The 15,858-nt window shown below is 38.3% G+C and overlaps 1 long non-coding RNA gene across 1 annotated transcript in view; it reads left to right on the top strand.

Annotated features, from left to right (window-relative positions):
• Positions 1 to 14,487, top strand: part of LOC124858264 — a 36,969-nt gene extending 22,482 nt beyond the window's left edge. The window contains exons 2-3 of the long non-coding RNA XR_007035786.1: positions 10,649 to 10,793; positions 14,329 to 14,487. This is a non-coding gene — a long non-coding RNA (uncharacterized LOC124858264). The remainder of the gene's footprint in view (positions 1 to 10,648; positions 10,794 to 14,328) is intronic.
• Positions 14,488 to 15,858: the final 1,371 nt, after the last annotated feature.

The following is a 15,858-nucleotide window of genomic DNA, read 5'->3' as shown; positions in this document are numbered from 1 at the left end:
CATTGAAAAGGCAGTGAGGTGCGCATACCCTCGCAGCTCTATCCCCAATATGGCCCCAGCACCTCAGCACACACAAAAGCACACACACATCCGAAAACACCAACCTACAGCAAAGATGAATGCATGTGTCCCGTTCAGTAGGTGTGGGTGAAAATCTACGCCTTGCCATATTTATCTTCATAAGAGCAGAAGCTGCATTTGTGCCTGAATAAACAGTGGCTGTGGATCTAGGCTCTGTTTGTTTGTTTTTATGTGTGTGCACACAAAACTTAATTTTGCTCACCTAAAAAAAAAAACTCATCTATTGTCTACAAAAAAAACAAAACTCAACCACACAGATTTTTCTTGATTCCCCAAAATAATGAAGCATTGCAGCATGTACTGTAGTTTCAAAATCAGCAATTCAGTAACTCAAACACCTCTGGAGTTTGCAGGCCTCTCTGCCTTCACTTTAAATCCTCAATTCCCTAACTTCTTCCTTCTTTTATTTCCATAGCGAAATGTGTTTGCTGATGCACAGATTCCAAATAGTTTAGAATCTATTTGCCATGTCTTGTAGCAGGGCTTTTAGATCCTAAAACAACAACCAAGACCTTTCTCTAAAACACAGTCGAAACACCGGGCTCTTGTAGATAATGACAGCCTGTCGTGAGAGAGGAGAGAAACATGAGCGTGGTATTATTAAGCAAGACTAGTTTGTTCAGGAGAAGTGTTTTTGGCTTTTAAAAAGTTCAATTTTGCACTCCCTGGGCGCTGCAAACGGGGTACACCAGGGAAGTGTGTGTGCATGCATGGGATGAAATGTGTGTGTGTGTGTGTGTGTGCATGCTAAAATATTCTGACTGAACTGTCTAGCGGCTCACAGAGCAGAGAGATGTGTCCTGTCTCCTGCATTCAAATGCGAATAGGTTTTTGGAGGCTAAAAGTAAACAGATATGCTTGCTTGAACACACACATGAGAACGCATGTATATGCGCACCTGTCGTCAAGTACGTATGCATGTGCGCCCACACAAAAATGCAGCATGGATGCGAACATGGGACATGTGAACATGAGAGTTGTAGTGCGTGTCTCCCCATCTGTTGTCCGTATGTTTTTTAACCTCTCTTGCCCATCAATCTTCACACTAGAATATCTGCACACCTTTACCACGCTGAAAAACTCAGCAGCTCATTCAGTCAATAAATATATATTTTTTAAAAGAACGTTTTAGGCAGGACAGTCAACAAAAAAAAAACTGGTTGTCATGGATGTACCGTTTCACAGCCTGCGAAAGCACAGTTTTATTTGGTGATATAAACCTCTGCAGGTCTACGTTCTCAGCTCACTCCTTAAGCTCTTTAATTCTGTTCCATATCCCACTTGCAGTATATGGGCTGTAATATAAGATAGCCCAAGACAATGAGCTGTCCAGTTGCCGAGGGGGTTAGCTGACATTGTGTTATGAGCGTGGAGGCAGAAGGAATAGGAAGAGGTCGAGTGAAGGGTAGGAGGGGGCCCTTCAAACAAAATATGACCCTTTAAAAGCCCCCGTTTGTAGGGGCTAGAATCCTCCCAGCTACCATATTTCCTCCTCCGCTTCCCGATTTCTGCCCCCATTGTCCCTCTTACACATTTCCTCACTTAATCTGTTCACACACAGATGTGTTGTCTGTCAAGACGGCAATGATAAATTAGCACGGGTGCTGCTGGTGAAATAGGAGCTGGTGTCTGAGGGCAGAGGGTGATAAAGTGGACAATGCCAGGGATGAACCACTGATAGTTCAGCTGTGACTCTGCCGGTCTGGAGAAGCACTTTGGTTGGAACTGTTAGATTTCCTTCCAGAACAGTTACTACAGATGGTACTCCTTACTATTTTTCCTCCTTGAAAGATTTTTGTTTTCTTTTTACAATTTTCAGTAAGAAGTTGAATGAATGTATCCTGTTTTCCATTTATTTGTTGCTTTAAAAAAAAACATCTAGAACATTCAATAATTATAACTGGGATCTAGTTACAAATATTACTTATTTGAAATAAACAGTACAGAAAAAATACAGAAAAAATGCAGAAAGAAAAAAGAAACAAAAAACTGACAAAAATGCTATTTAGGTTTAATTTTGCGCAAGATCGCAGGAGAATGTTTGAAATACTTGTGACTTTGTGTATCCTGTTCTAGATGTACTGTCACATTCTTTGCAAAATCTTCACTACCAACAATATCTAAAGCACAGTAAAAACTGCATTTATCTATGTTTGTGTGTGTTGGAGGGGGGAAAAAGACTGAATGCAAGTGTAGGTTGTTTATTTGGGGGCTTTTTTATATTTTGGAAAAGGAGGGGTGATGTTTTTACCTGAAGGCTTCGGATGTGTGCTTGTTTATGTCTGTGCTTGCATTTGTGTGTGTGTGAACATGTGTTTCTCATGAAGGCCCATGCCAGGCAAATTAATTCTCAGAAGTTGCGTGGCGGGGGCTCTCCATCCCTTTGAAATGGGGCATACTGCTCCCTGTAATCAATAAGTCAAGCCATCTCGGCCGCATGTTGCAAACCCCCCCGGCACACAGATGAAGAAGCCCAATTTACTCATCATAAATTCTGATTCCCACAATAAATCTAAGAGAAGGTCCCACGATATCTGGAAATCTCAAGGGCGTTTAAAAGGCCGACTGGTCCTTGCTTTGGCCAGGTTTTGCCTTGTTGATTAGAAATAATAAAAAATGTAATCTAAATGCATAAAAAAATGAATAAACCAAGGGGTTTGTTTTGACAACAGAACCATATGTTCATTCTAACATTCACACAGAATCAAATCAAATCAAATCTGTGCTCCCATCTTCTTAGCCACACTGCATGCATCACAGATGCTTTTGTCTACCTTTTAAAAAAATTCCTTGAATCTGGGCATTTTCTAATAAACCTCGACATTCACCTCCAGACAAGTGGTGACGTGTGCAGGCCAGGCATGTGATGTTGGGGACATGCTAATCTAACGGACAAGTGCTGTCTCTCCTGTTTAAAGCCTCCCCGCTCAGAAGGCCCAACCACATGACAATGACCCGGGGAGGAAAAATTGTGGCAAAAAAAAAATGACACACCTATGGAGGGCGGGATGCTGAGGCTGTTCAATGAACAGTGGTTTGCCTTAAAAGGCAGGAAAGAATCAGGGGTATAAGTAGGGAAGTTTACACAAGACATCTGTAATATCTGTGTATTAATGACAACAACATAAACAGCTACTTGTGAAAACACAAGTGCTGTCACCGTATTTGTAGGCTACACATGGTGCAAAAATGATTTAATGCAGCATGGCATCCTCAACACCAGTGGCGCTCTATCTATCTTCTTTTTGGCAAGGACTTCCTTCACTCCGGAGTGGTTCCGTCAATACATGACATTTATAAGGCTCCCATGAGCCACAGCGCATGACAAAGACAGCTTCAATGCCATGACAACAAAAATGCCAAATTGTGGGATGTTGTGCATGAAATTTTTCCAAAACAGTCAAGCAAAATTCAAACAGAAGCTTATCTTTGCTGATAAGAAGAGAAAATGCATGACATGAGATGATAAGAAGAGAAGACAAGAGAAACTTCAAGAGCAGAGTGCATTTGGATACAGCAAACTGGAAGTGAAAAGAGTCTTCCGTGAGAGTCAATACGGCTGTCTTCATTTGTAAGTCAGAGTTAGGAACACTAATTCTTGTTAGTTACATCTGATAACAGAGGGCTTTCTGGGCTGCTAATCCATAAATCTGCTGCTAAGTGGTTCTTTAGCAATAGCCTGAGATCGAATGTCACCAATTAAGACGCCTAAATGCCCGGCTAATTGAGCTCAAAGTGCAGTCTGTCTCTCACACGATCACACGTGATTAACGGATGGCACACACCTAGCTAATTCTATGCAGTTCAGCTGAGGGGCCTTATGGTGAAAACAGATGTATGTTTGATGGAGAACACACTGTGATTGGCAAAACAATTTGCCCACATAGTTGCATCATTAGCAATTAATACCAACCACACGTCATGTTTACTGGCCAATAAAAGCAAAATATGATTTGTTACAGTGAAACGATAAAGATGTGTTTGTGAACAAATTCCTATTTAGTGTTGCAAGCTTTTAAGTAAATAAATTAGCCACTGGCTGTCACAAAATGTTGCTAAATGGAAAAGTAACAAAGCTTAGAGCTGAAATCAGATATTTACACACACTGAGACTAAGCCTTTCCTGTTTGAAGTCAGTTTGGATGACTAAAGTTATTTGCCAAGTGTCAAAATAATACAATAAAATGAAGTTTAAGAGTTGCTGTTGCATAAACAGCATCGGAATGTCCACAGTGTCCATGAAGGAAACAGGTTCTGTGCCCCAGACATGAGTGTGTTTTGGTGCAGTGTGTTCATATTGGCTCCAGAACAAAAGCTAAAGATGTTGGCCAATACTGGTAAGACAGTGCTGTTATATAGTGAAACGAGTTTCGTACTGACATGAGCTGAGAGGGCACTCAGCCAGGAAGAAGCCATTACTCCAAAGGCAAAATAAAAAGCCAGACTGCATTTGCATATGCACCTAAAAACCAAAAAATAGATTTTTTTTTTTTTTGAGACATGCCCTATGATTTGATTAAACTAAAAGTGAAGGTTTTGGCCTTACATTCAGACGAATAAATGGGAGGCTTGCAACAACATTGCAATTATGAAGCTTTGTGGTGGTGCTTTATTGCAGAGATACGGTTAGTTGCACTTCACAAGATAGTTGGCAACACGGATATTATGTGGATAAACTGAAACAACATACAGTGACTCCAATACAATTGGCTGAGTTTCCTTTAGGATTTTAACCAAATTAATAAATTTAACTCGACTGCCTAAGTTTTTAATGTGTATGATCATATTGGAATGCATGTAATTGACTGGGCAAATGGTTAGAATTAAAGTGGCCATATAATAATGTGTATAAATTGGATGTTGTTTTTTTGTAAAGAACCTTCAGATATTTGTTGTAATTTGTGGCTGTACAAATAAAGTGAATTAAATTGAACACCTCAAAACACCATCCACAAAGTTAAAACTTAGGCACAAATGGGTCTTCCAAATGGACAGACAAATTCATTACAGTGGCATAAGGACAACAAAGTTAAAGTTTTGGAGTAGCCATCTTTGATATCAGTTGCATAGTCAAGTTGTCTGCACAACTGGAAAGAGCTGAAAAGGTCTGTGTAAGACAGCAACTTAATGTTTTCAAATCATTTACGTGAGGAGGAATGGCCAACATTCAAGAAAACAACTGTAGGGAGCTTATAAAAAATACCTTAAATGTTTAACCCAAATCACACAGTTTAAAAGACAATTCTACCAAATACAAAGGAAATCTATATAAACTTCTGAATTGCCTTCTTCTGTATTTTAGAAGATAGAAAGGATTTTGGAAACCATAGCTGGCCTAAAACAGGAACTGTTCAGTCTGATTTAAGGTCAAACAGTGAGAAAAACTTATGTGTATCTTTATTAAACAATGTATAGTTTCAACTCCGCATTCAAAAGCAATAATGTTGGGAGACACAAAGAGTAATTTAAAGTGACTCTAAAAAGGCACTCTGGGGGAGTTACTCAGGTTTTATGCTTGTATTAATTCATTTATTTATAAATGTAACCTTGTAGTTTTGTTTTCTTAGGTCTAGTTTGGCTTTAAACGTTACGGCCCACTTAAGAACTGAAAACAAGTCATAGTACAACGTGAACGCTTTAAATTAATTTCTTTCAAAAATGAACATGTTTTGGAATAAATGAGCCACTTAACTGGACTAAAACAATTGTAACTAGTCTGGCTCTGGTTGTGAAGAAGGGAATATTTTCCTCTTCTGACTGCAACTGGGAGTGACAGACGTGCAAACACTGGGTCAACTGTGAGTGCTTTCAGATAGTGTATAGGAACACTTTTTTAAAAAAAGACAAAAATGTGGCAACATTTTAGTGCTCTTCTTCTGTTACTGGGAATCCAGCTGTATTATTTATCCCAGTAAAGACCCCTACTCTTTGGAAAGAGAACTGTAGTAAGTATGTCAAAATAAACACAAAAGGCCTGATCTTCAAGGATTCTAAATAAGGTGTGCTAAATTGCTTGTGCAAAAAAGAAATTGTGGGCGTGTTGTGTTCAATCTATAAAGAGGTACAAAAGTGGTCCAGACCATCCTATTTAAATGAGGAAACTCTGTGTGCTACTGGCTGTCACCATAGGACAGCCATGAGAGAGCAGAGTGTCCGTAAAAGAAAGATGAAGTTTGAAGCCATGGAGTTAATAATAATAATAATAATAGCCACAACAATAATAATAATAAAAAGCATTTATGTAAGTATCTCAAAGTGCTACAAAACAACATTAAAAACAGTTAAAAACATGATAATACAAAAAGCTACCGTTATACCATGAAATATAATTTGTAAAACCTTGAAAAGCTGACAGACACTGTCAGACTTAGTATATCAAAATACAGCTCTAAACAATTGTATTTACCTTCGCCAACTGATTCAATTATGACTTGCTTGACCCAAACATTGCAAACCAAGGTAGGCCCACAATAATTTAATACAACAGGAATGTGCTTCGTACAGAGCCATAAAGGCACATTGAGGGAAAGACAATTATTAAATAATCTGTCTTGCGCACAAGGAGTGCACAGGACTGTTTTTTTATTATTTGTTTTTCCTTCCATGTCCCTTTGGCTCCACAATGGTGTTCTGGTCTCTGGTGGCTGTTAATGTTCAGTGTTGTTTGTTACAGTACTGTGCAAAAGTTTTAGGCAGGGGTGAAAAAAATGCTGTAAACAAACGATGCTTTCAAAAATGGAAGTGTTAATCATTTATTATTAATCAACAAATTCAGTGAATGAACCATAGAGAAATCTAAAACAAATCAATATTTTGTGTGACCATCCTTTGCCTTCAATTCCAGCATCAATTCCTCTAGTTACACTAGCTTACAATTTTTGAAGGAACTCGGCTGGTAGGTTGATCTTCTGTGGATGTAGGCTTTTTAGAATGCCTTTCTCATTTAATGGTTTTCTTTATGTTTTTGACTATTTACATTGTATATAGATTCTCAATGAAGGCATCAAAACAGTGAATGAATAAATATGCAATTATGTAGCAAACAAAAAATTGTAAAATAATTTTAAATATGTTATATTTTAGAATCCTTAAAGTAGCCGCCCTTTGCTGTAATGACTGAAATATTAACCTTTAGCCATCTCAATGAATGTCTGGAAATTGGAAAACCATTTCAGGTGATCACCTCATGAAGCTCATGGAGAGAATAGCAAGAAATCAAAGCAGTCATCAAACCAAAAGGTGGCTATTTTGTGAAAATCTAAAATATAAAAATGTTAAGTTATTTTACACTTTTTCTTTACCACATAATTCCACGTGTGTTCATTTACAGGTTTTTTGTCTCTGGTGAGAATTTACAATTTAAATAGTTATGAAAATAAAGAGACTTATTAAGTGAGAAAGGCATTTTAAAACCTTTGACCAGTAGTGTAGATGCAAAAACAGCACCCGCAATCCGTTTCAGGTTTGATAAATCGCATTGCGGTGATTACATTTGCATATCCTAAATATATCTTATGTTTTATCTTATGTTTGTATAATTATTAAGGCAACCCACTAAAAAGTTTGCACCTGCTGTCCGGTCGATTTTACGCAAGCAATTTGATTTGCACCTGGTTTGCAGTTCAGCTTTGAGCATTCCATCCGGTTTGCATGGTTTTTTGTACACGCAAACGTTTTGAAGATCAGGCTCAAAATTTTTAAAACCTCATTAGCTTAATTTACTCTGATCATATGAATCAAAAATTATTTCGGATGTGGTTTAAATGTATTGCAGACTGAAGTGCAATTCTATGTTAACCAAGGCATTTCCCTTGTTCAAAGACTTTTTTTAAAAATTTCTCACAGCTGAGATATTTTACGGCCATTATAATTTTGTTTAAAAAACTTGTTTTGCATCCTGTGAATGTCAACAAAGTTTATATTTCCTGGTTCATGAGCAGCTACAAAGACATCTTATATTTTAATTGTTTGTTTGTCAGCTAACTGTTGAAGTTAGTGAAAGAAAGACAAAAAGGATGTACTTTTCAGGTGTTTTAAATTGCACTAGAAAAAAAAAATTGCACCAGCAATATAAGACCATCGTGTGACGTAAAAAATAAATATTCATTCAGTTGGAAAGCATCATTTGCTCAGTATTTGACTCAGTGTTTCCTGCTTGAGATCAATGTATCTCATGATTTGTCGTCTTGACATAGTCTTATCAAACAAGGATACAAAAGACCCTTAATAACATATTCCATTATTATACATTTCTAAAGGAAATTACTGAAATAAATCCTACTGATTGATTTACTTTTCCCCCAAAGTTATTGTGTCACCTTTGATTATACTATCTCCTTTACACCAAACTGTAATATTTACAGTGTCTATTTGGAGCCGGAGGAATGAGGACAGATACCATCTGCTCCAGGCCTCTCCCTTCCTTGGCCCACAGGTCTGAGGAGCAAAGCGAATTGTGTCTGAAAGGGATGATACCCATCGGAATGTTAATGGTGCTGAATATTTCAGAGGTGGGATCATCACATGGCAGCAGGACGACGGCTGGGTTTCCCAAAAGCATTTAGTGGTTGAAGTTCCTCAGTATTATTGTAAACCAGGAGTCGGAGATGATTTCTACGCTACAACTAACAAGGTCCAGTTGCTGTCAGGGGGATTTGAGACAGCTGTATGTCTCCGGTGCTCTTTCTTAGTTAATCAAATGTACTATTTCCAGGACTGATAATTTTCCTTTTAATTTAAATTTATTTGTAATAAATTTAACTGTAAATAAATTCAGGGCATGTAAAGAGAATGAAAGAAAGACAAAAACATTTTTGTATTTACTGTAGTCTTTTTGCAAAAGATGATGCTTTCAAATTTCATTAAAATGTAAAAAAAAACACAAAACGTAGGTAACTTATATTCATTACAGTTCTTGTGTTGTGTTCATCATGGTGAAATATACACAAGCAATTATACATATGGTAAAGCCATTTACAAAAGCTCTGTCACATACATAGTCTTTTAGAGAAGTAAAACAAACACAACAACATGAAAAACGGGGGGATTACCCCAGCATTCCTTATAAACATCTGGAAACCACTATGGTGCTTTTATTTTAGCTAAAATTAGTGTTTGTGTTAGCCTTGGTAAAGCGAGAGAGAGAGAGAAAAGAGGACCAACTGAGTGGAGTCAGGTTTTTTTTTTTTCATCAGAGTGAAACTGAAGTTTGTTCAGGAGAGGGGAAAAGGAGACGTAGGGAAGAGACCAGGTCAAAAATTAAGAGAATTATTGCAGTGCTCCCAGATGTGTGCAAGGAGGATGACCTGAGAAAGTCAAAGTTGTCCCCCATCAATCATTGCCATATGCTTGCAGAGAAATGGATCCTGCAGGACACTTCATATTCCCCTTTCTGATTAGTTCATTTAAAAGATGAAGAAGGGGAAAAAAATGAACGGCGACGCTCTCTGAAAGTGGACGGCCCTGACGTAACCCAAGAACAGAGCGACTCAATGTTGAAACTAAGAACTGCTAAGACTTTGGGGATCATTTTTTTTCCTTTGGCTCTTCCTCATTCACCACCATCACCCGCTCCTCCTTCTCCTCCCATACCACATCTTTTCTTTGTGCAGGTTAGTGTCAGGGAGCAATAGAGTGAAGGCAATGCGTTCTTAACTCTGATCAAAGCAGCGAAGGAGGAAAGCTTTTCTAATGACTGGCATTCACTCTGCTCTCTTAATCCATCTCTGCTTTTCCCCTCTCCTGTCTCCCATGCCTCCCGTCTCTCTTTCACTTGCCTTTCTCTCTTGAGGCATTGGTAATTATCGGTGAGGTCTTAGTGACTGCAAATGAAATTACCATTTAAGAGAGAGGGAGAAAGAGACATCCCCTTTGCCATAGGAGAGGGCTTAAGTGAGGCAGCTAGGGTTTCGGCTATTGATTTTTAAACTGCTACATCAGAGAGTGTAATGCTTTCATAATTTCAAATAAACTGTCTGGTTACGAAGTACTAATGAGAGAAAAAGTGAGAGCAGACCAAAAAGAACAAAGAGAATGATGGCGGCTGAATTTTAAGTGTTGACACGCATGTAGGGAAATTTAACTAATGCACCGGTCAAAGTAAACTGCCATGGTCTAAACATTCCTGAAGCAACTAGTAGGTAAAGGTGCTAAATGTCTACTTTGTGTAGTTGTGATAATAAAAATATTATCTAACTGGTACTTTCAATGTGATTCATACAAAAGGAAGATGCAAGTTTGCAGTATTTTTGTTACATAAATACTATCTCTAAGATAGAAAAATTTCTGCAAAAAACATACATTTTCCAGTCGCATTTTAAATATAAAAGAATGTTTGATGGTCTCTCTTTCTTAAAAATATAAGCCACACATCCATTAGTAATTTCAAATGTGTGATAAGTACAATAAAACTCTGTCCAAAGAGAATTTACCGTAATTACAGCTTTCTTTTCTGGTGTTGTAAAGATCCATAAAGAAGGATAGAGAAAGGAAGAAGAATTTTCATATGGCACTGCATGAATTCAAAATTCTCTCCCTCTTCCCCCTCTCTCTGTTTTTCTCACTACAGACCGCAAGCCGTTGGAGGCAGCTTAGAAATCTCTTACATCTGGAACAGCCGTAATTCGTGGGATTTGGCCTGACAGCCATGACAGTCATCGGGGCAGCCGACAACAACTGTCTCCTGTGTTAGCGGCAGCAGTGCATATGTGTGTGTGAGTGTTAGCTTCAATTTAGAGAGAAAGGGTGACCATAGGCAGCATGTGTGAGTGAACATGACCCTTTCTGTTTAAATGAGAAACATTTTGAGCTTTTTACTTATATGATTGGGATTTGTGCTATTTAGAAGTTTATTGAGTATTTATTGAGTATTAGCGACAATTTGTACAGTCAGCATATACAAAGCATAGTGACCGTTGAAATATACAGTACTAAAAATAGCAATGCCTTTAAAAAAAGAAAATATAGAAACATTAGAATGTTTAATGGAAAAGTTTAATGTTTATCATATTTTTTTATTTGGTTTGTTTTTCCACTATTTGTGGTTTGAAATAAATTTTGCTCTGCTTACAGAGCTTCCCAAAACAGAACAAAAAAAAAAGCTAGAAACTATTTAATTTAACATATTGCATTTGAGCCTTTAATATTATTATGATCAATAATTGCTCTACATTTGAAGTACAGTTATGGGTAAAAAAGGCATTTACACTAGCACACCTACAGGCCAGTATTGTACATTTATATTGATCACACATGAGTTATGTCTCAGGTAATTGTTTTTAACAATAAATGCCAAAATACTCAACAAAAAATTTCAATTACAACAATGAGAAATGCTTCCTTGACTGTTTGCAAAATGTATCAGCAGTCTAACCTAAGATCAATTTTAAATGTAGGATTTTAATCTAGTTGTGCTTGACTGATTTTATATCACATTTATTTTACCTCAAGTAAAGGATTTATATCACTTTGCATCCTATCAGGTGTTGCTCTGCAGATTTAGAGTAACATCTGTTGCCTTCCTGTGCAGAATTTGTTGACCAGGATATAGTCTGCCTCTCGCCCTATTCACTGGCTAGGTCAGGCTTCAGCCGTGCTACGCCCCACACATGACAGTGGATGTGAAATAGATGGATTTGTCATTTGGGCTCGAATGCGAGAAATCTGTTCTGCTAATCAGGTGGAACATTGATTATACCAGGATAATACTGTATGCATCCAGTATATTTTGCTCAAAGTTCTAACACTTTTTACAAAGGTGAACATTTACACGGATTTAAGCGACAAACTGATCTGCCGCAGAAAAATAATCTGTGCGTTCCATAGTGTGACCCCTACCATGGCCCTAAATATTACACACAGACAGTAGCTATCTCTCACCGGTCCAAAATCCCACATTCCACATTCCTGATTCCAATAGCCCGCCTGCTAAGCTGGGCACCACATGAAGAGCCATTGTTAGATCGAGAGTGTCATGTATCGCTCCCTCTCTCTGTCTGTCTCCAGCTCAGTCTTTTGGCCATCCTTCTCTGGTATCTGTTGCTGTTGTCATATGTGACTCTCACTCTGTCTATCTGTCCATGTCTCACTCTCCTAGTCCTCTGCCGTTTAATGTCACCTGGTTTCCACTCTGTTTTCCCACCATCTTGCATGTGTTTGTATATTTCTTACTTTACTTCGCCCAAGCTGCTGTGTCCTAGTCAGTCATGCTGTTTTGTCTGTGGCTCTCCTCTCCACAAGACTCTCACTTTGCTTTCTGCTTCTTTTCCTTTGTGTCTGTCTCCTCCTATACCCCGCTGTCTGTCTCTCCATCTCCTGCTCCCACTGTGTCTCCAGATATTCATGGAGAGATTTTCTCACATGTTGGATATAGATTTATGACCCCAGCAAGATCCCCGTGGCCACTAAATTTGATACCATCCACTAAGCCACATTGTTTTTTTGTGTGTTCAGGCTTGTCTGTTGTGTGTGACTGTGCGTAAGTATGTATGTGCATGTCTGGGTGAGTGTGTTCATGCATTACAAGGTGGAGGTGGGTGACTTTTAAAGGGTTAGCTTGGGTATGGTGGGTGCAGAGGAGGAATTTACAGTTTATTGAAGCACAGCAGTCAGGTATTTGTGCATGTGTGCACTGGTGTGTGTGTGTGTGTGTGTGTGTGTGTGTGTGTGTGTGTGTGTGTGATAAAGAAAAAGAAGGAGAGAGAGAGAGAGCGCCTGTGGGTGCCAGGTGACCAGGCTAACCTCTTGGCTGGTGTTTTGGATTTAGCCTTTGGATAGCAAAGCAAAATAAAAATGGAATGCTTTTTCAATTACAGATCAGAGAGAGAGTGAACAAAGGCAGGAGGGAAAGAGTTATTGCGATCTAATAAATCAGAGGCTTTGTGCCTCTAAAATCTAAGTGCATTAATTTTGACAGCCAGAACATTTTGTTCTTGAATATTTAGAGTTCACAAGAGTCACATAATTTTATTCCATTTTTTATTCAATTTCTCTTGTAAAAGCTTTTCATTTTTTAAAATTCCTGCATGAATTTTGATGGCTTGGTGAAAATTACTGATTTTTATTATTTTTCTTTTCTCCACCAGCCCACTATATGAATTGTCGATTTGACTTCGCAAAATTAAGCAGCACCGTTTTAAAACTCACAAACACAAAAACGGAAGGCAGCTGACAGTATATGAAGTCGTTCAGAGGCACACCTGTGGAAGACAGTCACTTACTGTGTTTTCATATCGTCTTATTAATTCTGACAGTAAAGGCACTCGTACTCTGCCATGCATATTTTATTGGCTGTAGGTGGTATTTGTTGTGTATTTATGTCTTTTTGTTTGAATACTCCATTCCTTCAACTTATTCCACAAGTTGTTGAGGGCGGGGTATTTCAAAATTGCATTGTAGGGTGCACAGCATTGTAATGTGCTTGTGTGTGATGTGAAAAGAAATGCTACTCGCTTTTGATGTTTGACTGAGAGGAACGGCACAAAATAAAAGCCTTGCAAAATAAAGGAAGTGTTTTTGCAGGCTCGAGAGTGTGCGATCCCCTAAAATTGTTTATCTGTCAGTCAGACGGCGTGCGGGCACGCGCCCCGATAGCGCTCAGACATCTGTTTGAGTGCATGCATGTGTGTGCGAGAGTGTGTGTCCAAGTCTACATCTAAAAGCCGTATCTGGCTTCAGATCAAATGGTGTATGAAGTAAGGGAATGACAGAGAGAGAAAAGTGATAGCTCTTTAATGTTACCTATCCACTCTCAAACCCAAATATAAGACCAGGAACATACGGAATAGGCAAGTGTGTTTTAGAAGAAAAGGAGTGACATGAAACACTTATGTAGAAAAGCTCTGAACATGACTTGGGCTTTGTAGCGGGGGGAAGAAGATGTCTCGCAAAACAGAAAAAAAGAAAGCTTAAATTGGATGGAGAGAAGAGTGAAGATGGGGCAAAGAATTAAACAGCAACATGCACTTTTATTGTTTGTTTGCTTATGTTAGGGAATAGTCATGTTTCGTATTGTGTCTAACTTACGTTTTGCTCATTTTCTTCCTGTGCTTAGTCTAAACTTTTCACTATTATTGTGTCTGAGCAAGATGTTATCACAGCAACTGCATTTATGTCCATAAATTGTTTCATTTACAGATTTGTTCCATCTAAAATATTTTTACAATGAAAAGTTTAATTTAATATTGTTTTCATATTCTTGTTGTTAAATTCTTCTTTATTATTCCTCTTTCCCACTTTTTCTCCCTGCAGGTATGACAGACGAGCTGAAATGAATGAAAATATTTTATCTATGGAAAATCATTTTTCTTGTCATTGTGTGGCTTTTTTTGCCATTCATTCTATAAGCATTGCTTGCTGTAATTCTGTTAAGTTCAGATAAGGTACACAAATAAAGTGATCTTCATCTTATTAGGCTACTGTCTCCTTTTCATGTGAAGATGTTCACTGATGCACCCAATAAGTCACTCATACAGAAATAAACGCATATGTTCATGTGTTTTCCATGAATGTTAAACTTATGTGGTCTCGCTCTCTCTTTGTATAAAGGAATTAAAATGGGCATTTTCAAGACATAGGGCTGCACGGTGGCGCAGTTGGTAGCACTGTTGCCTTGCAGCAAGAAGGTCCTGGGTTCGATTCGATTCGGTCTTTCTGCATGGAGTTTGCATGTTTTCCCCGTGCATGTGTGGGTTCTCACCGGGTACTCCGGCTTCCTCCCACAGTCCAAAGACATGCCTGTTAGGTTAATTGGTTATTCTAAATTGCCCTTAAGCGTATGAATGAGTGTGTGCATGGTTGTTTGTATGTTGCCCTGCGATGGACTGGCGACCTGTCCAGGGTGTACCCCGCCTCTCGCCCATAGACTGCTGGAGATAGGCACCAGCTCCTCCGCGACCCACTATGGAATAAGCGGTAGAAAATGACTGACTGACTGACTAATTTTCATGACAAATTTCCCTCTCATATAATGTGTGAGTGAATCAAAGCAAATGTGTGAAATATTCAAAAACAATGCCATATGTGATGAAGGTCTGTCTTTTATGGCTGAAGGTATAACTGGGGTTGGATTTCCTATATTAACACAGTCATCATCCATGGTATCTGGTCTTTGAGAGGAAAATTATTTTGAATAAAGCTTTAGATGAATGAACAGCATCATGTAGATATATGATCAATTCAGAATCCAAAAGGAATCCAAAAAAGAGACTGATTAAAATGTTTCAAAAAATCAAGGCATTATGACGACTCGTAGATGTGTTTTACCACTTTACACTTGTTAAACAGTTAGAGCACTGGTTTTGTAAAGACAAAGAAAAAATGACAAGAAATAGCTGCCAATAGTTGAGCAACATAGCAAGTGGAAAATAGCTCAGCAATAAACATAGCATAACGGTTTCCTGCGATAAAGATAATGTGGAAAACGATTACAGCCAGAACAATGCAAGGATTTTTTTTCCCCGAGACAGACCGAAAGCATCAAGGAAAATGTTAACAGTATTATTCAGATAAATGGGGGGTGTAGTGGTACATGCATGAGCCACAGCAATGGAAAAAAACTAAGGTGACTAAGCAGCTGAGGGACCACTTGGGTGACCCAAACTGGTATGTTGCAAGTCATTTGTTCTAATTGTAGTTATCATGTTAAATGAGATGCCTGTTTTGTAGTTGTTGAGTAGAGAAATTCATTTTTGTGTTGACTTTATGTTTTGGGACTTCATTATAATTTTAATTGATAATTCTTTACCAAACAAGCAGCACAGCATCTCCCAGAGCATCAGT

This window comes from Girardinichthys multiradiatus, chromosome 21 (assembly GCF_021462225.1).
Source record: "Girardinichthys multiradiatus isolate DD_20200921_A chromosome 21, DD_fGirMul_XY1, whole genome shotgun sequence".
Lineage (NCBI taxonomy): Eukaryota > Metazoa > Chordata > Actinopteri > Cyprinodontiformes > Goodeidae > Girardinichthys > Girardinichthys multiradiatus.
Note: the sequence above shows the minus strand (reverse complement) of the source record. Positions and strands in the feature narration are given on the sequence as shown.